This window comes from Ascaphus truei, chromosome 5 (assembly GCF_040206685.1).
Source record: "Ascaphus truei isolate aAscTru1 chromosome 5, aAscTru1.hap1, whole genome shotgun sequence".
NCBI classification, from domain to species: domain Eukaryota; kingdom Metazoa; phylum Chordata; class Amphibia; order Anura; family Ascaphidae; genus Ascaphus; species Ascaphus truei.
This window is the reverse complement of record NC_134487.1, coordinates 192,162,396-192,189,722: the sequence shown is the minus strand read 5'-3', so window position 1 is coordinate 192,189,722 and position 27,327 is coordinate 192,162,396. Positions and strand designations below refer to the sequence as shown.

The following is a 27,327-nucleotide window of genomic DNA, read 5'->3' as shown; positions in this document are numbered from 1 at the left end:
ACTGGCTCACTGTGTATTACACCTTTTGCTGTTTACAAACATATTTATGCAAAAAGCATCTAAGTGGAACTAAGGGGCCACAAGTCACACAACAGAAGTATGCATAAAAACACCATATAATGTAACATTAGGCATCAATTAGTCAAAATATATCTATGGATTCACTTAAGTAAAGGGTATGCACTAGCATTCACACACTGCACGTCCCTGAGGAAGGTCACATTCTGATGACCGAAACGTTGGATGCAGTGCCTATGTATTTATCCTGAATACCTCAGCTTTGGATTTCCCTGACTGTGTGCTGTCTCGTTTTTCCTGGATCTCTATCTGGTAAAATCTTTCTGTGTATGTGCATATATGGGATAAGCATCAGTGGATAACCTGTTTTCAGTGTGCCAACTGCTTTTTATTTTTTCTATACAACATATACGAGTTGGGCACCTGCCAGTTATACTATCAAAAATTCTCCAAAAAGAGTTTGTTATTTGTTGTCCATTATTTTTGGCCTGAACTGTGGACATTTTTTAAGTATTGGCCTTTTTAATTGAATTTTGGTGTGTTACACATAAAGGACACAATAAGAAGGAATTTGCTGATACTTTTGGAGTGTTTTCATCTATCTCTGAATCTGCCAGCTTCAGTGAAGCTGAGATTTCTAAAATCCGCTATACTGAATCATTTGAGTCTGTACTGGGACCTGAGAAGGCTGTTGATGTGTTTAACGACTTGATTAAATGAAAGAAAAGGGAAGTAGATTACTACCTACACGGAGTCACGTTATCACATTACCACAAAGAAAAATTATTACCTCGTGGTTTCAGAATTAAGAACCAGCCCACTATAGGCAGAACAGACCCTGAATTCTGTAAGCGTTGGATTGCTATACTCAACAAATGTTCGTTTGACTTGGTTATACTTGTCATAGACCAGTCTAGCAAAGAAATACTAAAGATCAAGAAAGAGATAGATGTTATAAACTCCAAACATGGAGAGACTTTAGAGGCAGATACGACGACAAATTGGATTGACAAAATGCAAACTTCAATTGACGCATACAGGAGCAATCTAGTAAAATACAAGAGGGAAAAACTGAAGATTGTAGAGTCTGACTACAAAGACAGGAAAGTGTATAGGTGGCTGCTGGGTTTGAATGATTTACCTACAGGTGTGCAGGGTCGGCAGCGAGGACAATCGCGGAGAAGACGTGGTGGGTACACAAAATCTGGGTAAAATACAAGTGATACTGAGCTACCAGATGCCACAGATACCACCACAGACAATACAACGGCCGAGCCGTCTTTTTTAGGCCAAGGACCAGACGGGAGAACAAAGCCACCCCTGGGGACCGCAGATGTCGCCGGAAGACCAGGTGAGGAGGCAGAAAGAAGGCGTTATCCCGAACGCTATCCAAACAGAGGAAGGGGATCGAAACAACTGCCAAAGAGACGGTAATATTTAATCTTTCTTCGCATATCCTTACAGTGGCCGAGACGAACATCCTGCACAAAGGACTGGGTTTTGTACCCACCCACAAACAGGACCCATTTAAATGGGAAGTTGATCTTTTCAAACTGAATCGCCATCTGAAATTAAAAGATTTTTTTTCCAGACCTGGTGTGTCCCCCACGCTTGACCCGATTAGCACCAGCTTTAAACCGAAAAGCACATTTGACCCACAAGTGTCCAATTACAGCATCTCTGCATTCATGAACTTGTTGAACAAAGAAACCAGAGGTATGATAAAGTCTCATAAGACTAGCTTTCAAAACCTCACTATGGATGAAAGGAAGGCCATTAAGACCTTAAGGCAAAATAAAAATATCATTATTAGAGCTGCCGACAAGGGCGGAGGGGTTGTTATATTGGACTATCCTTATTATAAGAACGAGGTCTTGCGCCAACTGGCAGATGCAGAAACATACACGCGTCTGTCAAGAGATCCTACCTTGACTTATAAAGCTGAGGTTGATTCAATTATTCGACTGGGAGTGGTGAATGGGTGGATTTCAGAGGATACTGGTAAATTTCTCACACAGCAGCATCCTAAAATGCCAGTTTTATACATCATCCCAAAAATACATAAGTCGGTCACCAACCCACCGGGCAGACCAATAATCTCTGCTAGATCTTCATTATGCCATCCACTATCCCAATATGTGGATTTCCACCTGCAGCCGTTGGTTGCATGTATGCCCACATACGTCAAGGACACAACAGACTTCATGGCACGTATCAATACGTTGGCGTTTGATCCATCAAACAGCATATTGGTCACACTTGATATAACGAGCCTATATACAAACATCCCACATTGTGAGGGTTTGGATGCCATTCGGAGTAAATTGACGAATAGGAATACAGCAAGTGGGCCACCATCCGAGTTCCTTCTACTTCTTGTAGAAATCATTCTAAATAAAAACTTTTTCAGATTTGAGAGCACATACTACCTGCAACTGAGTGGGACAGCCATGGGTTCCAACATGGCACCTTCATATGCCAATCTATATATGGACACTTATGAGCAAACCCATATTTTACATGATGCCCCATATGCACAGCACATACAAATGTATTTACGTTACATCGATGACATTTTTATCTTATGGAGTGGGAATCATACTGAATTAAACATCTTTTTGGAACATCTGAATCATATACCATCCAAAATAAGATTTACTATGTGCTACAGTGATCTGGAAATATCATTCCTAGACACATTGGTGTACAAGAGTGGCGACAGATTGGCTACGCGTTTATACCAGAAGGTAACGGATAAGAACACCTTACTCCACGCAACAAGTCACCATCTGGTTCCTCTTAAAAAAGGTTTACCATATTCCCAACTGTTGAGGGTGAAACGTATTACAAGTGATCCAAGTCTAATGGAGGGAGCTCTGATGTCCATGGCAAATCGTTTTCTAGAGAGGGGGTACAGCCCTGCAGATGTCAAGTATGCACTGGACAGAGTCAACACACTGGATACGAAATCCCTGGGGAGCAGTCATCAAAAGGTGGAACAACAGGCCAGATTCAATGTGATCAGTACATTTAGTACGGCTTCCACACAAATCCAACGCAGTGTGAAGCGGAACTGGCACGTCCTTGCACAAGATGACAAGATAGGACATTACTTTGCAGAACCACCTCTTTTTTGCTTCAGGCGGGGACCTTCCATTGGAGATATGATTACTCAATCCGATTCAGTTGAAAAATATGCCAGAAACAACACATGGCTAACACTCAAACCAGGCTCTTGCAAATGTAAGGGTTGTACCAACTGTCAATACATGCAGGTTGGATCAACATATTGCCATCCACATAGTGGGGTGAAGATTAAAATACATAAATTCCTTAACTATGAATCCAAGTTTGTAATATACTTGATCAAATGCCCTTGCGGGTTGATCTATATTGGAAAAACAGTTAGAATGTTAAAAGAACGTATTGCCATTCACAGGTCAACCATACGCAAAGCATTGTTATCGGATGCAAATGACCAGGAGTTCAAATGCCTTCCTGTTGCCAAACATTTTAGAGATAAAAAACATTCATTGGCAACCTTCAAATGCATGCCCATTTTGCAAATCCCAGTGCCCAGTCGAGGGGGGGACAGAAATAGACTTTTATTACAAAGTGAGGCTAGACACATTTTTGAACTTCGGACGATGGCTCCATTTGGCCTTAATGAAGACTTGCATCTGGGATGCTTTTTGTGATGATTATATTTTATTGCAGATTGATTCCTTCTGTTTTGTGATTCTTTACGTTCACTTTTTATCCACGTGGTTTTTTGGTCACACACACACTAATAGTTGTTCGGTGGCATGTTTAATGGGTTCTGCTAATCAATACAACATGTTGATATATTTGTGGTACATATGTGAGCATTGTAAGGACGTATAGAGTTTGTGATACACCTCCCACAGCTCTCACTGCTCACCAGCAGGCAACTGCAAAACCAGAAGCGACCGCAGTCCCAAGCAGTCCCAAAACTCGCCTCTTTGGGAAATGCCCTACGCGTTTCGTCACTAAGGACTTTGTCAGGGGTTCCCCTGACGAAGTTCTTAGTGACGAACCGCGTAGGGCGTTTCCCAGAGAGGCGAGTTTGTGGCTGACATTACTGCACGAACGGAGAGAGTAACTTGGAGCTGTTGCTATTTTGCTTGGGACTGCTGTCGCTTCCGGTTTTGCAGTTGCCTGCTGGTGAGCAGTGAGAGCTGTGGGAGGTGTATCTGGAGGGAGTCTCTGACCGTGTTGCTGATTATTACATCATCTGGCTGCGGTGGCTCCAGTGCACCTTGCTGAACCAACGGATACACCAGAGGTGGCACCAACGGGAAAGGCTGATACATTCCCTTCACAGCTTCAAGGCGATTCAGTATATCTCATAAATGCTATTATTTTTACTCTGTTTGTGAGTGCGCTTTTTATATTTTACAATCCCATAAATACTTATATACTTATACTTTATCACACTAGGAGTGCGCCTGTTTTTTCTTCTTGTTTTCTGCAGATATCCTTGGGATTTGGTGATCCTTATATACGGGCAGCAAAACTCCAGTGGACTAAGTATATTTTTTTCAATTTCAACTGACATCTGGTTTTTATTTTATGTTTTATGTTTCATATTTTTTATTTTTGCTATAGATTTCAGTTGTTTTTATCACAAATTCGCCCTTTTGGGGATTCTTTGGTCAATAGCCTTGTTAACTCTATCTGATTTACACAGCTGGTTTATCCTTATCAAGCTTCCTAAGGCGCTACTCCAATTTGTTATATATATATATATATATATATTATATATATATATATATATATATATATATATATATATATATATATATATATTATATATATATATTATATATATATAAAAACACACACAGTCATGTGAAAAAGAAAGGACACCCTCTTTGAATTCCCTTGTTTTACATAGCAGGTCCTAATAATGTTGTTCCTTAGCAGGTCTTAAAATTAGGTAAATACTACCTCAGATGAACAACAACACATTACATATTACACCGTGTCATGATTTATTTAACAATATTAAAGCCAAAATGGAGAAGCCATGTGTGAAAAACTAAGTACACCTTATGATTCAATAGCTTGTAGAACCACCTTTAGCAGCAATAACTTGAAGTAATCGTTTTCTGTATGACTTTATCAGTCTCTCACATCGTTGTGGAGGAATTTTGGCCCACTCTTCTTTACAACGTTGCTTCAGTTCATTGAGGTTTGTGGGCATTTGTTTATGCACAGCTCTCTTAAGGTCCAGCCACAGCATTTTAATCGGGTTGAGGTCTGGACTTTGACTGGGCCATTGCAAAACCTTGATTCTTTTCTTTTTCAGCCATTCTGTTGTAGATTTGCTGGTGTGCTTGGGATCATTGTCCTGTTGCATGACCCAATTTCGGCCAAGCTTTAGCTGTCGGACAGATGACCTCACATTTGACTCTAGAATACTTTGGTATACAGAGGAGTTCATGGTCGACTCAATGACAGCAAGGTTCCCAGGTCCTGTGGCTGCAAAAAAAGCCCAAATCATCACCCCTCCACCGTGCTTGACAGTTGGCATGAGGTGTTTGTGCTGATATGCTGTGTTTGGTTTTCGCCAAACGTGGCGCTGTGCATTATGGCCAAACATCTCCACTTTGGTCTCGTCTGTCCAAAGGACATTGTTCCAGAAGTCTTGTGGTTTGGTCAGATGCAACTTTGCAAACTTAAGCCATGCTGCCAATGTACTTTTTATAGAGCAGAGACTTTCTCCTGGCAACCCTTCCAAACAAACCATACTTGTTCAGTCTTTTTCTAATTGTACTGTCATGAACTTTAACATTTAACATGCTAACTGAGGCCTGTAGAGTCTGAGATGTAACTCTTGGATATTTTGCAATTTCTCTGAGCATTGCACGGTCTGACCTTGGGGTGAATTTGCTGGGATGTCCACTCCTGGGAAGATTGGCAACTGTCTTGAATGTTTTCCACTTTTGAATAATCTTTCTCACTGTAGAATGATGGACTTTAAATTGTTTGGAAATGGCCTTATAACCCTTCCCAGAATTATGGGCAGCAACAATTGCTTCTCTAAGATCATTGCTGATGTCTTTCATCCTTGGCATTGTGTTAAAACACACCTGAATGCTCCAGACCAGCAAACTGCTAAAACTTTGGCTTTTATAGAGGTGGTCACACTTGCTGATGATCAATTAATCAAGTGCATTTGATTAGCAGCACCTGTCTGCTACTTAGCATCTTAATTCCTATGGAAGCAGTAAGGGTGTACTTAGTTTTTCACACATAACTTTTCCATTTTGGCTTTATTTTTGTTAAATAAATCATGACACAATGTAATATGTCATGTGTTGTTGTTCATCTGAGGTTGTATTTACCTAATTTTTAGACCTACTAAAGAACAGATGAGTATTATTATGTCCTGATATGTAAAACCATAGAATTCAGCGAGGGTGTACTTTCTTTTTCACACAACTGTGTGTATATATATATACATACATACATACATACACACATGTACACACACAGAACGTAAGCGCTTGCTCAATATAGCCACGAATAAAATTCTAAAATGACAAAATCAGAACCAGTATAAGGTATGTGAGGCTATGGAAATGATAGAAAAATCGACCAAAAATATATATGAATAATAAAAAATGTGATGGTACTTGATAAATTACAATAAATCTAATAAAAAATAATAAAACTATAACGTGAGAATATCACAAATAATGTAAAAATGTCTACATAAATGTCCATGACAAAAAACAGATTAAATGTGAATCCAACGCCGTTACTTGTCTGCAGCGTCTCAAGGCTGAAAAAAAGAAAGAGAAGAGAGGCGCGTGCCACATAGCGTAATTCAGTAGGGATTTTATTCTCAACAACAGTAAATTTATAAAAAGCGCACTCACAAGTGTATCTTAAGTAAAAGCATGTAGAGTCAGTCAATCTCAAAAAAGAGATGATACTCATCTGGGACGACTACCAGAGCCAGAAATCCTCCTGCAGCTCAGCAAATGATGTAGAAACAAACGTCCATAGTATATGAACCTCCAGAATACAGGGATAATGGATAGTATTGCAACAATATGTGTAAGTATGTATCGTGTCTAACCCCAACTGCATTGGACAAACCGCAAATATATCGATACACAGTTCTCACTTAGTGACGAAATTTACGTCATACGGGTCCCTACGCGTTTCATCATAACACGTGACTTCGTCAGGGATTAAGGAAACAGATTACCGTAGACCTTCTAAAGCCTGCTAATGGCCTAAAAATCAGCTGTAGTAGGGGGACTTCCGGTGACGTCATCCAAGATGGTGGGTTAAATAGGGAGCTCTAACAACCCTCACGAAGCAAACGATAAAAAAAGCCGTTTCCACCCCTCGAATCGCACAGCAAACAGCTCTACAGAGTGTCTGAACCCCACAGCATGCCACAGAAGGCAAAAGCCCCAACCTCCAAAGGCGCCTCCAAATTCTTTCAGCCGCAACAAAAACGCGGCCTAGCGAGCATGCAGAGTCCCCAAGATGGCGTCGGACGCCACGCGGCCGCATCCCCGCAAAGGGAGGGAAGCACGCAGGCAGAAGAACCCGCCCTGGACAGAGAAATTACCCGCTCATATCTTGAGGACCTCCTATCCAAAATGCATGACAGACTGCAAAAGACCCTCAGACAGGAACTCAAAGACATGATGGCAGGAATGCGGGAAGAGATAAGCGGCCTTACGCAGAGAACAGAGGACCTCGAGAGTAAGCTGGAAGAATCCCTGCAGGCACAGACCATGGCGGACGACGAGATTATGCGCCTGGGGGAGGAGGTCAGACTACTGAAAGACAGCATCGAGGACCAGGAGAACCGGGACCGGCGACAGAATCTCAGGATTCGAAATGTCCCGGAAACGGTTCTCCCCGAACAAATAAAACCATATCTGGTCGACCTTTTCAATAATTTATGTGAAGGACTTGATAACAGGGATCTGGAAATTGACAGGGCGCACCGTGCGCTAGGCCCTCGCTCCAATGACCCGAAGCGGAGGCGAGACATCATAGTCCGCCTCCATAGCTACTCCACGAAGGAGAAAGTGATGGCGGCAAGCAGGGAGAATAGCAATCTTACCTTCAAAGATGAGCCGGTGCGGATCTTCGGTGATCTGGCTAGAGTCGCGGTCGGGCGCCGCCGGGGGCTCGGACCGCTTGCCCGGGCGCTCGGGGAGGGCGGCGTCCCCTGCCGCTGGGGCTTTCCGTTCCGGCTGGTGGTCGGCGGGAGTGGAGGGCGGGGATCCGTCGGGCTCCCTGGGGGGATGCGGGGATTCGCCCGCGGGCTGGGCCTGACGCTGCCTCCAATGGGAGGCACCGTGCGGGGGGAGCCGCGGGACACGGGCCGGGAGCGGGGAGCCACGCGGGCTTCTGGGGGATTGGCGGGCCACCAGGAGCGTCGGCCCTGGGCACCCGGACGGCCAGCCCGGGGTCCTGGGAGGAGCGGCCCGGAGGCCGGCGGCCCGGGTCGCCCTTCCGGAGGGGCGCGCGTCGGGGCGGTGCCGCATGCTGCTGCTTTTTTGCGGCCGGCTGGCCGCGGCGATCCCAGTGCCTCAGAGCGTTGTCCGCGGGGGCCGTCCCTGCGCCTGGATGGGCGGCGCGGGCGGGTTGGGAGGCGCGGTGGCGGGAGAGGGGAGGCCCGGTCCGCTGGTCGCTTCGCCGGCCGGGCCCCGCTGGGAACTCCTCGACCTGCCTGTGAACAACGCCCAGATCAGGTTTGACTGCCCCACCCTGCCCCCCCCCCCAGACAAACGTTAAGTCTGGACTCCATACGAGAGTGCTAGCCACGTTCCCCCCCTCCCCCTCCCCCCTTTTTTTTTTTTTTTCCTCTCATCGATCGGATCGCTGCCGAAACCGCAACCCTGGTAACGGGACTAACACTTCGCCCAGGCCAAACGCCTCACAACTCTGCATCCCCCCCCTCCCCTACTAGCATTGCACAAATGCAGCCCAGACCCCTGTCACAGCTCAAGTCACAACCAACGCACAGTACCCCTCACTGCCACAATATAAAATAGACCAACTCACCCCCCCCCCATTCGGCCACCCCCCCCTCACTAGCAAAGTAACTTATACCATACAAACTCTGCAACACCCCCAACCTCAAACAACCACATAGGAGTCACACCAAGGCTACCATCAAATCATACAGGAATCTACCATTAGACCCCCCTCTTTCCTACCCCCCCTCCCTCCCTTCCATCACCACACCAAACTACCATCCCCCCCCTCCCTTGCTCCCCCCCCTAAAAAACCCAGCCCCCGCTTACCTCCGCCCACGTACAAACAAACCCACACGACAACCCAGACGCTCAGAAGAATCCAACACCTGAAACACACCAAAACAGAGAACCGGGTGGAGCGCACATACATGAGGTCGCCCAAGCACCAAACAGTGGTACGCAGACCCCAGCAAACTGCACATATAGCTGACACGCGACCATAGCCCCACTACAACCCCCCACACAGACCTATCCTGGTAGTCCATCCCCCCGACCCTTCACCTATCCTCCGCTGTCACCCCGACCTCCCCCCCCCCCCCCAACATAGAACAAACAAATACTAGTATAAAAATTAATAAATGTTCACCAAATAAACACAATTGGAAACTCTGTACTCGCACATAAAAGTCCCCAACCTACTCAAAGCAAGCAGAGGCTATACCCGCCCCTAAGTGTAAAACACATAAGGGGAAACCAACAAATACCAAGCATGCAAATGCTCCACACTGGGGGGCGGCTGAGGCTGGGGCTGCTGTGGTTGTGATTGCTGTGCTACCGGAAGCAAATAGCTCTCATGACAGGGAACCCCAGCCTACGCAAGACATATGGGTCCCTAACCCAGTTGTCACACCATCCCCCCCCCCCTGTCCCACCCCCTATCCCACCCCCCTGACCGCCCACCCCCACCCACCCCCCAAGACCCCACCCCCCTTAGAACCACCCAAGTGAACAACTCTCTCACCTGCTGCCCAGAACTCCCAGCTAGCCGCGCCTCTGACACACGCTGACACGAGCGTAAGAGCGGAGCAACGCCCAGAACTGATCACATGACACTAGGACGTAGCGGCTCGCCACAGAACGGAACGAGCACATTAGACCTAGCGACACACACCTCCCCCCCAAAAAATAAAGCAATCCCCCCCCCCTCATGACATCCCTGGTCACCCCCCCCCCCCACCCGCCCCCCCCCCACCCTGGGCACAGCTCACTATGCCACAAAAATCCCCCAGACCCCACATACACACCTGTGAACAAGCCCACCTTAGCGTGGATGAAAGAGACATAAGACCTAGTTGAGACACAAAAGTCTCATACTCGGACTCCAACGAAGAAAGAACAACTGTGATCTCCCTTCCAACTTCCTCTGTGGCTGTATAATACCACTGTGATTGTGTCCATCTCATATGTATATGTATCTGCTTGCCAATTTATTCTCCTTATCACAACACCCGTACACTACCCCCCCGCCCAAAACCAACACCCCCAATGATCCCACCCCCCCTCTCCCCCCCGCGCCCCCCCTCCCTCCCCCCTCCTCCCTGTGTCTCCCCCCTCCACCCCACCCCCCACCCCCCCCCATAGAGTAACCCCCCCCCCACACCCCCCCTTCCCACCAGCTCTCCTCACCCCCCCTCCCCACCCCCCCCCCACCCTACCCCTTCCCCCCCTCCCCTCACCCACCCCGAGACCGACAAAAGAAATAATTGTACAAACGGGCTACTAGAAAAATAGACTGTGTGCCCACCATTCAAGAGTTACCTATATGCGTGACATGTATGATATGAACCATGGGTAGGAGGCTAGCACAAAACAAAACGCCGAAATCTTCTCCCTCCATTCCCCCTGTCCCCCTCCCCCCTCCCCCACATCCGTCCCGGGTGTGCCAAAAGAAACAAATACACAAACAATTAATTGAGGAAATAGTTTGTATACCTCACATGCTAGACCTACCTATACGTATGAAATGCTCTATATACACCATGTGTAAGCGGCCTCAACAAAACTAAACAAAACGCCGAAACCTTCCCCCCCCACTCCCCCTGCCCCCCTCACCCACCCTCCCCGAGGCTGACAAAAGAGATAAACGTACAAATGGTTTATTAGGGAGAAATAGATTGTATACCTAACATTCAAGTGACACCTGTATGCATGATATGCTCTATATGCACCCTCCTCTCCCCCTGTCCCCCTGTCCCCTCCCCCCCCTTCCCTCCCCCCCCCCGCTTCTTACCACACTTCCCACCCCTCCCCCCTCCTCACCTGCCTCCCCTCCACCCCCTCTCACCTTAAAAGCTCGGTAATGACCCATTCCTATCTGGTCCCTCCCCCCCCCCTATACACCCCCCCCCCCACTCCCCCCCTTTTTGCCCCATACCCCCCCCCTCCTCCCCTCCCCCCCGCTCTCCTCCCCTATCAAAGAGCTAAGGATATAACTGAGATATTTGAGCGGCGGAAGAACACAGAACCAGAGGGTTCGGCCCCCTATCCCCCCACACTCCCCACTGGATGCCGACGCCGGAGTCAATCCCGTTGGGCTCGTTAGCCCACAAGCCGGTCGCCCACGGACCAGGCAAATACTTGTTAGGTTCAAGCCTGAACCTCATCCTACTTCTCTCTCTGCCACTGACTCTGTCCCAGCGGCACTACCCCCCGCCCCTGCTGCCCCCTACCCGCCCCCTTCCCCCCTTGGCCCATCCAACCAACCCTCCGACAAAGCAAGCCACCTACAAAAGTTTGCCAGGGCCGTACCTACGAATATACCAAAAGAGCAGGACCCCCCCAGATGGGAAGGGAGGATCCCTAAAAACCAGATACACTAACATCACTTATGGCCTCTAACGCCCCAGTAAAAATAGTATCGATCAACGTAAAAGGCCTTCAAAATAATAGGAAAAGGAGGCTCGCCCTCCAAGACATAAAACGGACTGGGGGAGACATCGTATTCCTGCAGGAAACCCACTTCACATCAGATGGCCCCCCAAATTTATTCAAAAAAGTGTTCCCAACATGCTTTTATGCATCATTTAGTAGTAAAAAGCGAGGAGTGGCTATCCTAATCAGACAAGGCACTCCATTCAATCATATCAAAACGACAATAGACCCAGAGGGTAGATTTCTCATGGTATATGGCTCTTTAGCGGGCTCAGCAATCGCCTTAATCAATGTATATGCCCCAAACGAAAATCAAATAGACTTCCTGAAAACAGTACTTGAGGGCATAGACCCGGGATATCTGTCCTCGATGATAGTGGGCGGAGATCTGAATATGGTCTTTAATCCCACCGAGGACAGATCGACCGTAACGGGTCACCCCCGTACAACCCACTCCCAAATCACCGGGAAAAGGTTCAGGGACTTAGCGGAGGAGTTCTCTCTAGTGGACGTTTGGAGATCACAACATCAGGGCCAGAGAGACTATACCTTCTACTCGACGCCTCACCAGACCTACTCACGCATAGATTACTTTCTGCTGACCAAGAACATCCTAGAGGCTGCCACGAAATCAGACATCGGCCCCATAACGTGGTCAGACCATGCCCCAATCACCTTGACCCTATCTACACCATTTGAAAAGACGTTTTCATACTCCTGGAGATTGAACGACTCCCTATTGAACCATCCCGAGATAGAGAGAGAGATCAGAGCCTCCCTTAAGGACTACTTCTTCTTTAACTCGGGGTCGGTGTCATCTCCGGCGATCCTATGGGAAGCCCATAAGGCGGCAATTAGAGGCAAATTTATCTCTATTGCCTCTCACAGGAAGAAAGTGAAACGCAAACTAATTCTAGACCTCACCGATAGCATCTCAAAACTTGAGCAGTCTCATAAAGCCAACCCCATAAAGAAAACCTATAAAGCCTTAACAATAGCCAGGCAAAAGCTCAAAGAGACCCAAATGGAGAATGTTGAAAAAGCCCTTAAATGGACTAATCAACATTATTATGATAAGGGCAACAAGGCGGATAAGCTCCTGGCCAGCAGACTGCGTGGAATACAAAAAAGGTCCCAAATCACAGCGATTAAGAATAGATCTGGTGAAATACAATATAACGATAAAAAAATAGCGGCGGAGTTCACAAAGTACTATACGGATCTGTATAACCTGCGATCCAAAACTGGCCGTGTAGATAAAAAAAAAGCTTCAGAAGCGATCAAAACTTACTTAGACAAATGCCAACTCCCCACCTTGACTGATGAGGAAAATGAGATCCTCAACGCGGAGATCACGAAAGAAGAATTGGAAGAAGCGGTAAAAGCATTAAAGATCTCCAAGTCACCTGACCCTGATGGCTTCACTAACGTCTACTACAAGCGATTCCTGCCCATATTATCCGCGCATCTACTAAAAATGTTCAATCATTTTATGGAAGGAAATGCGATCCCCACTTCCATGTCCCTGGCCAACCTAGCTATAATTCATAAGGAAGGCAGAGACCCGATGCAATGCGGAAGCTATCGTCCAATCTCCCTACTTAACAACGACCTCAAATTATATAGCAAAATTCTAGCCAACAGATTGAACCCCATACTACCGAGGCTTATTAACATTGACCAAGTCGGATTCATATCAGGCCGACAGGCCTCAGACAATACGCGGAAAATAATCAATATTATTGAGCATGTCCACCTAACAGGTACCAAAGCAATACTACTCAGCCTAGACGCAGAGAAGGCGTTCGATAGGATAGACTGGCTATTTTTAGACCATACTATGCGCAAATTTGGCTTCCGTGACGCATATTTAGAAGGGGTCCGCAGACTCTACCAAGACCCATCCGCGACGGTTAAACTACCGGGTGGTGACGCCCAGAGCTTTGGCATCCAAAATGGCACAAGGCAGGGGTGCCCCCTGTCCCCCCTCCTCTTCGCACTAACAATAGAGCCATTAGCAGCAACGATTAGAAATAACATAGATATTCAAGGGATAAATATTGGACGTTCCCACTATAAAATCTCCCTGTTCGCGGATGATATAATTTTAACACTCTCGAGACCCCAAATTTCCCTCCCGAATTTACAAAAAGAGCTTTCAGACTTCGGAGCGATATCGGGTTATAAAATTAACAACGATAAGTCCGAAGCACTGAACCTCACCCTGCCAGAGCCAGAGATGAAACTTCTCAAACTAAATTTTAACTATAGATGGTGCTCCTCCTATATCAAATATTTGGGAGTAAAGATATCGAAGAACTACCATTCCCTCTACCAAAACAACTACCCCGCCCTCTTACACAAAATAAAATCCGACCTCGATAAATGGGGTTCGTATCAAATTTCATGGATCGGGAGGATGATCTCGGTGAAAATGAACATCCTCCCCAGGTTATTATATTACTTCCAGACACTCCCGATCCACATCCCTGGCACTGAATTAAAAAACATCCAGAAGCAAATTTTCCACTTTATCTGGCAGGGGAAAAAACCAAGAGTCCCACGTACGGTCCTGTTGGCTTCGAGGGGGAGGGGGGGCCTTGGGGTCCCCGACATTATGCGGTATTACCAAGCCGCCCAACTAAGACAGGTAGTAGTGTGGAATGCGGACCCCGGCCAATATTGCTGGCTAGATATAGAGATGCAATACGCCGGCACGCCTTCCCTGCCGACATGCCTTTGGTCACTGAACAAGGAGGATTTGCAGAAAAATAAATTCCAATTAGGACCAACGAAGCTCACATGGGAGATATGGACGAAATGCAAATTAAAATTTAAGCTCACAACCACCAAATCTCAACTTATACCAATCACTCAAAATCCAAAATTCCCACCAGGTTGCGAGCCCAGACAATCTGATCAATTTACAACCAAAAACATTCGGACGATTGCTGACCTCCTGAGCTTTGGAGAGTTCCTGAGCTTTCAAAGGCTACGAAGCAAATACGAAATAAGAGGACTAAATGTCTTCAAATATCTCCAAATTCGGCACTACGCACAATCAATTTCCCCAACGTTGGAATTTCCCCCTCTCACAAGATTCGAAAGATTATGCAAAGAGACAGCACACCAAAAAGGTCTCATAACGCAAATATACTCAGAACTAGAACGAGCAACTGATGCTCCGGTTCATGACTACATGCTCCATTGGGCAGCAGAATTGGGCACAGTTATAGACCAAGAGGATTGGGAAAGTATTTGGGAAGCAGCCTCAGGAACCTCCATATGTACCACAATCAAAGAAAATGTTTATAAAATAATGTTCCGCTGGTATCTTACCCCAGTTAGACTAAATCAAATCTACCCTCTGGCCTCCGATCTATGCTGGAGAGGCTGCGGACAAAAGGGAGACATGGCCCATATATGGTGGTCATGTCCAGAAATTCAGAAATACTGGGAAACTATACAAACTCTAATCACAGAGGTCACAGACCTCACAATACCCATTGATCCGTTGACCTACTTGCTGGCCAGGCCAATCGAGCATATTGACCGCCCAACAAGTAAATTGATCTCCTTCATTCTCACGGCGGCTAGATGTGCGGTGGCCGCCTCGTGGAAGAAAGTGTCTCCCCCCCCTAAGCAAATGGTCATAAAAAGGCTACAAGAAGTCATGCTAATGGAAAGGCTATCAGCCTTCCTCAAAAGGAAGACGGAGCCGTTCTATAAGATATGGGACCCGTGGATAACCCACATGCGGGACTAAAAAGGATCGCCCTGTACCACAAAATAGGGATTACATAGCTGACTCCCATGTAAGACTAACAATTGCTACTCCACGCTAAAGAAAACAACGAAGATGGATGGGCAACGCGCAATGGACCAAGGGGGTAGGATCTCCCTCCCCCCCACCCCGCAGCCCCACCCCCCCCCCCCTTTTTTTCTCTCTCCTTTCCCCCCCCATCCCCCCACATTCTGTTTCCACCCTCACGCCAACCCTACCGACCCATGTTTGAAGGTCGGGGGCGCGTTGAGCCTTTCCTTCTCTCTGTCCTTAAAAAACAAAGAAAACCTGTATTAGGCAACTTGATGTCTATTTTGTGTACAACGTATTATGAACAATGCCTAATAAAAAAACTTTGGAAAAAAAAAAATCAGCTGTAGTAGATAATGTTACCTGTGCAACCAATCCGAAGCAGTACATTATAAAAAAAAGGAAAAAAATCTCATAAGATAAACAATGGCATAAAAAGTAAGACTAGGGCTGACCAAAACAACAGATGTCTAAACTTAAAACCATGTATAATATACAAAACAGTGTAAAATATATAAATAAACAAATATTATCTACAAATGTTGCTAAACATGTGAAAAAAGAAACACAAAAATGTTATAATAGCAATAGTAATATTACACTCAAGGTAAACCACAATATTAAGCATACCGCAATATTCAGCATAGATGACATACATTTTTGGCAATATGAATGATCATAATAAAAATTGTCTACAAATAAGGCAATCTAAAACAGGACTTGAAATAATAAATAAATAAAAATTAAAAACTTATATATATATATATCAATATCTATATAATATATATATATATATTGACAGAAACCAGGGTGTGGTGATAAATTTCTTATATAGGGCTCCCAGGATACTGAACAGTTTCTATCCTGTTTAGGCTGGAAAGTGCAGCCTCAGAATGCATGCACTTCATCCCACAGTTTGGCAAGTGCTGGAACTGAGGGGTGAGGGATCCAGACCAGAGTTTGTCTGCTGCTTGATTTCTGTCACCTGTCCTGCTAGTTAGAGATCAGGTATTTAAGGCTGATTTCCTGGTTCCTCTCCCCTCTCCCCAAGAGCCTGGAGGCAGGAAGGCTGCTGGAAGCAGAGAGGGGAAATGCTTCTCACCAAACAGGTTAAATCATTCTGTTCCTTTTGTCTAAAACTGCAAAGTTCCTTATTTTTGTTGTTGGAACTGGATAAGCCAGTCCAACCCCAGTCAGGGAAACCTTAGTTAAGTTATTGCTCAGACGAGCAGGGTTTATGTTTGCTTATGTATTATTTTGAATTCCGTGTGGCAGTCTCAGTGCCTGGGACTAAATAAACCAGGCAATAGCCTGTTTAAAGGAACAGCACGTTACGCCTCGTCATTTAACCTACCCTAAAAGACCGTGTTCTAACAGTCCCGGACAGACGGCGGAGCCCCGGAGTAAGCCGTTTGTCACAATATATATATAAATTATTCAATTATCCCTAGCATTAGTTATTGCTCAGGTGAGCAAGGTTTTGTTTGCTTATGTATTATTTTGTATTCCGTGTGGCAGTCTCAATGCCTGGGACTGAATAAACCAGGCAGTAAAACATACTGGACACCTAACAAGCTCCTATTGAACCCCCAAAATGACCACAACATATATATAAGCATATGAGTGTCACAGAGGAGTGCTACTGAGCATGGCAACACAGACAGAGCTCAGTGCACATCCAGTGAAACTCATACACGGTACAGTGCCTAAATATATATGTATAAATATCTATTAAATAAAATGGTCTTTTAGTTTAACATTTTTGGCCAAAATTGTTGTAAGCCCCTGAGCCACTGCACGGCAGACCACATTTCCAGGGTCCCTAACACTAATATAAATTCTTAATAACCTGTGCAATACCAGGAAGAATGGTATTGCACAGGTTATTAAGAATTTATATTAGTGTTAGGGACCCCTGGAAATGTGGTCTGCCGTGCAGTGGCTCAGGGGCTTACAACAATTTTGGCCAAAAATGTTAAACTAAAAGACCATTTTATTTAATAGATATTTATACATATATATTTAGGCACTGTACCGTGTATGAGTTTCACTGGATGTGCACTGAGCTCTGTCTGTGTTTTATGTTCTGTCTCTGGTTTTAAACCAGGCAGTAGCCTGTTTAAAGGAACAGCACATTACGCCTCGTCATTTAACCTACCCTAAAAGACCGTGTTCTAACAGTCCCGGACAGACGGCGGAGCCCCGGGGTAAGCCGTTTGTCACAATATATATATAAATATATATATATATATATATAACGCCTATGCTCCGATGCAACTTTGTAATTGGCTGACAACCTAGGGAGGCAGCACTGAAACTCCTCCTGTTCCTGTATAAACTTTTTAATCACTCCGGGATGAAGTTCCCCGCTGGGCGAAACTAGTAGAGTGTGTCTCTTGGTTACCACCATGTCACTATTTGTTACAAGATTAACTTTTTTTGGTGCACCCCGTGAATTTTATTTACCATCCTGACATATGGACATTTGGAGGAAATCTCTACCATCAAGATTCCTATGGACTCATCATCTCCATTAGGAGCTGAGTATTTCCCTGCTTGTCATTAGGGGTTTTATCTTTATGGGACTGGTTTTTCCAAATTCAATTTAGCACTTGTTGCCATCAGTATTTTTTGTGGATCCTCTCATGCACCTTCATTTGTTCATCCCTTGGTTACATATATTTTTTCTGTGTACTATATTTTTAGTATATAAGTTTATTGTAATTTATATTTTTCTTCTGTTTCTACCAGTTTTTCTTGATTTGAATATTAGTTTAGGAGTTTAGTATTTAGCTTTTCTTCTTTCTTATTTTCTGGTAGTCAGGATTATTAAGGGGTGTCTGTTCTTTTTTGGCTGATTTGTATCTTTCCATTTATTTATTGGATATTTACTGAGATATGTTTTTTGGCTCATTAGTTCAGTTTTTTACTTGGCATGTGTTGATATATACTCATATCATTTCTTGCTTGTTATTTTTTGTTAGGTTACCATTAGTTTATGTACTGTATGTTTTTATGTTAGTGTGTTTCACTGCTTCTTATTAAAATCTTTTCTGCATTTTCACTGCTGACTCATGGTTCCAGGTTTTTTGTTTTCTTTTTTGATTTAGTTATTACAGGCTTATTGTGAGTGCTTAATATAAGGATCTTGTCAGTCTTTTTTGTGTGTTTTCATATTATTTTTTAGGCTTCGCACCCCCAGGATTTTTACTATCTTATTATTGGTTTGCTTAAGTTAATCTTTAAACATCAATATTTATTTTTGGGTCCTGGGTCAGCCTTTTCTATTAATATAGTGTTAGCGACTTTTCCTTTTTGTGTGTGTTTGATATATATATACAATATATACAGTATATAAATAAAATCAAATTATGTGCCTCATTGATAAACCCAACCAAAAAGGAAAAAGGGGAAATAGAGGTAGGTGGAGGGGGGGGGGAGAGGGAAAAAAATGGGGAGGAGAGGGTGGAAAAGAAGAGGGGGGGAAGAAGGGGAGGAAAGTGGGAAAGGAGAGGAGAGGGGGTGGGGAAAGGAAAGGGGGAATAATAGACTTGTAGGAGAGAATGGGGACATTAGTGAGGAAAAACTATATACAAATATCCAGGAAATATTCAATTGACACCAGTGGCATAAATGAATCTATACCAAGGTACTGGTGTCAATACACTCGTTGAAACCAGCCGGGGCCAGCGTACCCATCATATAAATCCAATAGGACTCCCTTTTGCCCAGGGTCATGAACCTATCTCCTCCCAAGATAGAGGGAGGGACGTGCTCAATTCCCATAACTGTGAGGAGCCCAGGATCTTTATTATGCTGGAGAGTGAAATGCCTTGATACGCTGTGTGTGGTTATGCTCCTTGCCACATTTCTCCTGTGTTCTAGATACCTTACATTGAGAGAACGAATAGTTCTACCAATGTATTGCATCCCACAGGGACAACCAAGCATATATACAACATACAGGGTTTGGCATTCAATATGTCCTTTAACCCCATAGTTGCTCCCATTAGAATGTGATGAAAATTTGTGAACTAAACACATCTGTCTACACATAATGCATCTTGACCTCATGCACCTGAAGTTCCCATTGTTTCTTACAATTTTATTAGTCAATTTAGATTATAATTTACTCGGCGCTATTAGATTTTTGACATTAGTAGCCTTTCTGAAAACTACAGGTGCTCTATTGGACAAAGATTCTCTTAGATGCGGATCACACTGGAGAAATTTCCAGTGTGTGTTTAAAATCTTGATAATCTTGTTTGCAGATGTGTAAAATTTAGTAACAAATTTAGAAGGGCCACTATTGACCCGGTATATACATATGTTTGTATGCATGTATGTATGTGTATATGTTTGTGTGTGTGTGTATCTATAAAAGTCCCCCTGGGGACTGAAACATTGGGTCTGCATGTGGAGTATGTTCCACTGCTTGTAGAAAACACACAAGTGGATAATCTAGTTCATCTAAAAAATTTAAGCCAGTTCTCAATCTATGAGTCGGACTGTCTAGCGTCATCCAATATTGATAATGATCATGTTGCTTCACAATCAGTAACTTCAAATCCTAATGTTGATGGAATTGTTCAGAGACCATTTGATGTTGAACTTACACAGAATGAAAAAATAGTACATTCCCCATTCACGGCAAAGTCCACATTTTTTCCGTATCAATCAAAAGGAGCATTTATAGAAACATTTTATGTTATGGTACTTAAGGATTTTGAATCCATGTGTCAAAAAACAACAACCATACACAATAGGAATTTATCAAAAGTGGAGAATAATGCACTTAAAGAACTAGGGAATATGAACAATCTTGTCATCAGACAAGCAGATAAGGGAGGGGGCATAGTTCTGCAGGACAAAGCAGACTATCTTACTGAAGCCTACCGACTACTTAATGATCATGCCTCTTATCTTGTTCTAGATAAAGATCCTATGGAAGATTTCCATGTCCAATACAAAGACTTCCTCACTAAGGCCCAAACTATGAATATTATCAGTAAAGCAGAGTATGGTTTTCTTTTTATACGTTCCCCTAGAACCCCAATTTTTTATCACATTCCCAAACTGCATAAACACAAGACCATTCCCCCTGGTAGACCCATTGTTTTGGGGGTGGAGTCGATGACATCCAGTGTGTCCCAATATGTCGACTATTTTTTACAACCTTTAGTAAGCAAATTAAAATCATATCTTAGGGACACGTTGCATGTCCTTGACTCCATCTCTGAAATCAAATGGAAGCCCACATACATCTGGGCCACATGTGATATTACATCTTTGTACACATGCATTAAGCACAATAAAGGTCTACAGGCCATTAAACACTTTTTGGACATGGAAGTCAACCTATGTAATTCACAATCCACATTTATTTTACAGGCCATTTCTTTCATTTTAGAGCACAGTTACTTTTTGTTTGAGGATTCTTATTATTTACAGGTCTGTGGAACGGCCATGGGAACTAGGTTTGCCTCCAGCTATGCGAACCTCTACATGGGCTTGTGGGAGGAGCTCCATGTTTGGGGTGATGCGGATCTGGGGGCTGGCCTGGTGTTCTATGGCCGTTACATAGACAATATTATTTTGATCTGGGTCGGACAATTGGAAGATCTGGAACACAAATTGCTTTCCTTTAATGAAAATGACATGGATCTAAAATTCACATTCAATCTTAATAAAAAATACATAACATTTTTGGATTTAGATTTGGAAATCAGTGACACTGGTGAGATTGTTACTAAAACTCACTTCAAAACTGTCTCTACAAACAGTTATCTACACAAACAAAGCAACCACTATAAAAGATGGCTGGACAATATCCCCAAGGGCCAATTTCTCAGAATCAGGAGAAATTGATCTCTTGATTCTGATTTCTTGGCCCAGGGGGAAATATTAGTAGAAAGTTTTTTGGCCAAAGGCTATAACATTCACACCATTTTGGAGACATTTAGACAAGTAGGTGCTCTAGATCGGGAAACTTTGCTAAGCAAATCTAAGTCAAACTATTTGAAAGATAAAGTGGCCAGCACTGCTATGATAGGTAGATCCACCAAATCACCTTTATTCATTACTACATACAACAATGCAGCCAAGGGTATTGTATCCATTCTAAATAAACACTGGAATATCATGTTAAGAGATCCGATTATTGGGCAGAAGTTACCATCTAATATTCCTATCATCTACTGTATAGGAAAGCAAGAAGTCTTAAAATTTTGTTGGCCCCCAGTCGATTAAAACAACACATTGGTTTTCCCACATCTAGGCTTACGCTAAAAGGTAATTCCACTTGTGGCCGCAGTAGATGCCTTACATGCAAACACATAAAAAGGGAAGACCAAGTCATTTCCCATCATAATAAATCCATTCACACTATCAAAGGTCATATAAACTGTTTATCTACTTTTGTCATATACATCATCACTTGTCCGTGTGGCTATCAATATATAGGGAGAACCACACGGACTTTAAGCACAAGGTTCTTGGAACATAGACTAAACATTATTCATGGGATCACTAATCACAATTTGTCAAGACACTTTTTGGAAAAACATAATAAAGATCCCTCTTCCTTAACAGTGATGGGTTTAGAATTAATACCTTCCACGTTACTCAGTGGTGATAGAATCAAGAGATTAAATCTAAGAGAGACCTACTGGATTTATATGTTGGATACATTGAGTCCGGGTGGTCTCAATGACCAGATTGATACTAGTACTATTGTTTGATCTCCTCTCTCCAGTATGCCGGTGGGTGCCAGAGGTCTGGGTTGAACGTGTGCATGTTCCCTCTGTCCCCTACACGGCAGGCTCAGTGAGGGTTCCTTGGTCGGATATACATTTTTGATTGATATTAACACAACACACCAAAAAAAATATATAAATTAAATTTTATTATGCAAATCAGGGAAAAGGGAGACCAAAAAGCGCACCAGCACAAACGGAGCAGGAAGAAACCAGAACAAAAAAATGATTAAAAGGGCACTTTAATGTGGCAAAAGATGTATCTTGTGGATAATACTTCATATTTTATAATGGTTGTATTTCCCTGGTTCCTATGATTTAGGTACACAATCTGTGTTATGCAGTATGTATGTGTAATATGTCTTTAAATTTACTTTTCTTGCACATTTTTTTAATCATGTCTAGAGGTTTTTATTTTTAACTTTTTTTTGTATATAACTTAGTTGCAACACAGCTAGTTTTTTAATCCACCTTGTTCATGTTTTTCCTTGATATAATAGTACCCTTTATTAAGCATTAGTTTAGTTTAATATAGCTTTATTTCGTTTAAATATGCTTGTCCAGTTAGCAGCAATGTATTTTGTTCTGCTGGAATGGTCAATAAAGCTTTGTTATTGTGTTCCTATGTTTGCCCACATCCAAAATGGCCACACTGCCTTTGGTACTTCCTTTTGCCCTTAGATTGGCACTGAGTCGCTCTGTTATGACGTCATCAGGTTCTGATTTTTGGCGCGAAATGGCCCACAGGTAAGAGGGTATATAATGGATGTTATCACATTGTGTTTTATCCTTGAAAAAGAACGCTGCGACGTTCGAAATGCATTGGATGGGTCTTTTGCCACATTAAAGTGCCCTTTTAATCATTTTTTCATTTTTTTGTTCTGGTTTCTTCCTGCTCCGTTTGTGCTGGTGCGCTTTTTGGTCTCCCTTTTCCCTGTATTGCATTGAGTAGCTGCACAGCCTGCCTGCCTGCCCTACCAGGATGTGAGTATTTGCATATTTTTCAGGGGAACCTGCCAATGAGACATATGGTGAGTGGGTTGCACCACACACCACCTGTCTTCAGGAGGATAGTACCCATTATATGACACAATAGGTACTATATCAATTGTTAGTACCCTGGTACAGTGGTCTGGCTTATTATCATTTTGAGATATACCTGCATTTGAGCGCTTCAGCTATTTTCCATATTATGCAAATCAGCACTATTTGTTTCAATTTAATTTATTACAAATTTATTAATACTTACACTTGTCAGTCATTTATATTAATTTTAAATCACAAATATATCTTTATTCAACACAGTGATTGCACATATGATTATGATGTTTCATTTAAGGCACACATAACACAGTATTAACACGTTTAGTTCAATGGATTGCTGGCTCTTTAAAATTACTTCTCCAGTTATATAACATCCACTTTAATAGTAGCTCGATATATTTAGTTTGTTCTCCCTTTCCTGTGGAGTCTCTATTTAAGATTTCAGCATACTATAATTACATGTCATTTCCTTTTTTAGTACCCAAAAACCATACAATTTTTTGGTAATATACAAGTCATTTGGTAAATTCTATTTGGCAAATTAATAGATTTTAATAATCTGGTTAATAATATTTAGATATATATAGTCTAACTATTTTCATTTTTTCATGTAGAGTAGGGTGGTGCTATTTGTTTGTCCTTGTAGCATATAGATTCCAATTATAATCATTATTTATTTATACATGTTAGTATACACATACCATCTCATAGTTCTAATTCATTTACAATTTTTGGCATCATTTAACATAGATACATCTATATATTTTTCTAATCAAATAAAATTGATTTTAGTTTCAATTCTTCCTTTTTTCACATAGAGCTAAATTTGATTTGGACTCTTGGTGATTAATTCAAGCTTGTTTTATATATATATTTTGTATATATATTCATATAATATGTTCATTTTTATTTAATATCTATATATATTATTCTATTGAAAAGTCATTCATTTGGTCAAACTGAAAATATTTCAATAAGAATCACAGCTTTTAATTGTATTTCTAATAGTGACTTAGCTAATGCTGAGATACATCATGACGAATCATGCTAATTATGTCACTCAATTTATTAGCCACAGGTGGTTCAGTTCAGTTTTGTATGTCTTTACATCATGTTTACATCCTTATATGCAATGAGATCTCAATTAATTCATATATTGGTATTAATTATACATTTAATGTTATTTTATGTTTCTTTATTCTTTCATTATATACAGGCATACCCCACATTAACGTACGCAATGGGACCGGAGCATGTATGTAAAGCGAAAATGTACTTAAAGTGAAGCACTCCCTTTTTCCCCACTTATCGATGCATGTACTGTACGGCAATCGTCATATACGTGCATAACTGATGTAAATAACGCATGTGTAACAGGCTCTATAGTCTCCCCGCTTGCGCACAGCTTCGGTGCAGGTAGGGAGCCGGTATTGCTGTTCAGGACGTGCTGACAGGCACATGCGTGATCTGCCGTTTGCCTATTGGGCGATATGTACTTACTCGCGAGTGTACTTAAAGTGAGTGTACTTAAAGCGGGGTATGTCTGTATGTGTTATATTCATTTTTATATTTATCATTATTCTAGCATATATTTTTGTAATTGTTTACTTTTCCCAATGTTGTCCTCATTTTGCTATTAAGTATATATTATATATGTATTCATGCATTGATTACCTATATCTAGCACAGATGACCTATTTTAACTCTCCAATTGAATCGTACCCACCTCTATATTTGATTGGACTATGGGACTATAAATTACCAGTCTATTCAATTGGAGTTCATCCCCTGATGAAATCCGCTGAGCCGGAAGAAACGCGTAGGGTCACGTGGCATAGGAACTACGGAAGGTGACCAGTTCAGACGCCAGAGCAAGGAGAGAGGACGTGTGTGAAGGATTCCCTTGGTCCCGGAGCTGTAAGAAGCAAACGGCGGCCACAGTCAACAGAGGTGTTCCGGTTTTGAAGGTTTAAAACCCTTTCCAGCAAACATAGCAGCAGCAACACCAATTTGCAAAGACTCCCACCGCATCCAAAATGGAGGACGACGGTGAAACCTCACGTTCATCTGGTGCATGGGCTGGTCCCATAACATGCCTTTTATATTCTGACAAAGTGTGAGTGTGCATTTGTCTTGTCCATGGATTATTAAACCTTATTATCTGATTTTATACAAGGATCGGGCGCTTTTTTCTTCTCTTTTATATATATATATATATATATATATATATATATATATATATATATATATATATATATAAATAAAATCAAATTATGTGCCTCATTGATAAACCCATCCAAAAAGGAAAAAGGGGAAATAGAGGTAGGTGGAGGGGGGGGGGGGAGGAGGGAAAAATGGGGAGAGGACGGAAAAGAAGAGGGGGGGAAGAAGGGGAGGAAAGTGGGAAAGGAGAGGAGAGGGGGATGGGGAAAAGAAAAGGGAAATAATAGACTTGTAGGAGAGAATGGGGACATTAGTGAGGAAAAACTATATACAAATATCCAGGAAATATTCAATTGACACCAGTGGCATAAATGAATCTATACCAAGGTACTGGTGTCAATACACTCGTTGAAACCAGCCGGGGCCAGCGTACCCATCATATAAATCCAATAGGACTCCCTTTTGCCCAGGGTCATGAACCTATCTCCTCCCAAGATAGAGGGAGGGACGTGCTCAATTCCCATAACTGTGAGGAGCACAGGATCTTTATTATGATGGAGAGTGAAATGCCTTGAGACGCTCTGTGTGGTTATGCTCCTTGCCACATTTCTCCTGTGTTCTAGATACCTTACATTGAGAGAACGAATAGTTCTACCAATGTATTGCATCCCACAGGGACAACCAAGCATATATACAACATACAGGGTTTGGCATTCAATATGTCATTTAACCCCATAGTTGCTCCCATTAGAATGTGATGAAAATTTGTGAACTAAACACATCTGTCTACACATAATGCATCTTGACCTCCTGCACCTGAAGTTCCCATTGTTTCTTACAATTTTATTAGTCAATTTAGATTATAATTTACTCGGCGCTATTAGATTTTTGACATTAGTAGCCTTTCTGAAAACTACAGGTGCTCTATTGGACAAAGATTCTCTTAGATGCGGATCACACTGGAGAAATTTCCAGTGTGTGTTTAAAATCTTGATAATCTTGTTTGCAGATGTGTAAAATGTAGTAACAAATTTAGAAGGGCCACTATTGACCCGGTATATACATATGTTTGTATGCATGTATGTATGTGTATATCTTTGTGTTTGTGTGTGTGTGTATCTATAAAAGTCCCCCTAGGGACTGAAACATTGGGTCTGCATGTGGAGTATGTTCCAATAAAGTAATATCTTTATTCACAATTCTATTTTGGTCTTCTCTGGTGCTGGTAAAAAAAAAATTCTTGCGAAGTGAATTGTTTATATATAGGATGACCAGATGTCCCGGTTTACCCGGGACAGTCCCGTTTTTTTAAGGTCTGTCCCGGTGGCCAACATTCTTTAAAATGTCCTGTTTTTTCTGATTGTGCTGGTTTTCAAAGTCGGAGCGGGGAGGAGAACAGAGGATGTTGGTGTGGAGGCCGGGCCAGGCGCGGCTGCAGAAGAGAGTGGGAGCAGCTTCAGAAGAGCCCCAGCAGTAAGACCCAGAAGTCAGTAAGAACTTCCGGTGTCTGCTGCCAGGGCCCAAGAAGACTCCCCCACTGCTCCACAGTGACAGGTATGGTCCGAAAAAATACATAATGGGGAGAGACACACAATGGGGAGACAGAACACACATAACAAGG

At 42.9% G+C, this 27,327-nt stretch overlaps 1 protein-coding gene and 1 long non-coding RNA gene across 4 annotated transcripts in view; one reads left to right on the top strand and one right to left on the bottom strand.

Annotated features, from left to right (window-relative positions):
- LOC142495701 (uncharacterized) overlaps positions 1-27,327 on the bottom strand; it is a 63,299-nt gene that overhangs the window by 20,789 nt on the left and 15,183 nt on the right. Inside the window, exon 2 of one of the 2 annotated variants that reach the window (XM_075601547.1) lies at positions 25,270-25,458. The exons of the other annotated variant lie outside the window; for it this stretch is intronic. The gene's annotated coding sequence lies outside the window, so the exon portion shown is untranslated. The remainder of the gene's footprint in view (positions 1-25,269; positions 25,459-27,327) is intronic. 2 annotated transcript variants of the gene reach the window in all.
- LOC142495702 (uncharacterized) lies at positions 23,155-25,690 on the top strand. Of its 2 annotated transcripts, none has more exons than XR_012801795.1 (3): positions 23,155-23,246; positions 23,452-23,483; positions 25,233-25,690. It is a non-coding gene; the product is annotated as an uncharacterized LOC142495702 (long non-coding RNA). The 2 variants fall into 2 exon arrangements; XR_012801794.1 differs by having other exon boundaries at positions 25,228-25,690.